The sequence below is a fragment of the Anneissia japonica genome, unplaced genomic scaffold, assembly GCF_011630105.1.
Source record: "Anneissia japonica isolate Jap-2015-1 unplaced genomic scaffold, ASM1163010v1 scaffold44338_len1493_cov118, whole genome shotgun sequence".
Taxonomy (NCBI): domain Eukaryota; kingdom Metazoa; phylum Echinodermata; class Crinoidea; order Comatulida; family Comatulidae; genus Anneissia; species Anneissia japonica.
Window position 1 is genome coordinate 1 of NW_022729304.1, and position 931 is coordinate 931.

At 29.4% G+C, this 931-nt stretch overlaps 1 non-coding gene across 1 annotated transcript; it reads right to left on the reverse strand.

Annotated features, from left to right (window-relative positions):
* Positions 1-117: 117 nt before the first annotated feature.
* On the reverse strand, positions 118-309 carry LOC117114681. Its single transcript, XR_004446417.1, has one exon. It is a non-coding gene; the product is annotated as a U2 spliceosomal RNA (small nuclear RNA).
* Between the last annotated feature and the right edge of the window lie 622 nt (positions 310-931).

Consider the following 931-nt stretch of genomic DNA (forward strand, 5'->3'; position numbering starts at 1 on the left):
ACTTTTAACTTGTTCATTTGTAAATTAATTAGGTAATGTATAAAATGAGTAATGTATAACAATATTATTATTAGTATTATGTCAATTCTGTTTTTCTTTTAATATTTCCCTCAGTGGAGAGGATGGGCCAATCCTGGAGGTACTGCAATACCAGGCCAACCCGTGGCCAGGACAGAGCAAGCTCCTACTCCATGGCCTAATTTCAAAAATCAGTTTAATATAGAAGCTAATCAATGAGCAGCGTTTCAGATATTAAGCTGAAAAGAACAGATACTACACATGATCTTAGCCAAAAGGCCGAGAAGCGATGCCCTACAAATGCTTCCAATGATACTAATATAAAATAACAGTTTGCTAAACTACCGGTGTTGGAAATGCTCAAGTTTATTAATTCAATATAATATTTGACTCTAACACATTTTAAATAAGTATTTATATATTATATATAACTTAAAATATATGTTCATGTACAGAAAAAAACCTCAATTGTAAACAATGTATTTTTGTAAAACATTAACGAAATTTTGGCATACGCTAATTTAGTAATTAGCATATGAATAAATGGACACAATCAGTAACAAAAGCCTATAAATTCTAAAAGCAAACACAGACAGTTGTTATTCATTTTGTTGTAAACAGATTCCAGTGAAAGGGGATCAGTGGATTGTACACCTGGTATAGATAACCTGGTGTTTATATTACTCAAACTTCTAACTTGTTTACTTTTAAATTAATTAAGTAATATATAATATAATAATGTATAGTTTGTGTTTAAAACGAGAAAGGCAAACTCTTCATCATCAAGATAAGTATCATTATTATGTAAATTTAGTAATATGTGGAATCTGTTTATATTTTTATATTTCCATTTCATTTTGTTATAAACAGATTCGAGTAAGGAAGGTTCAATGCACTGTACAACTGATATAGA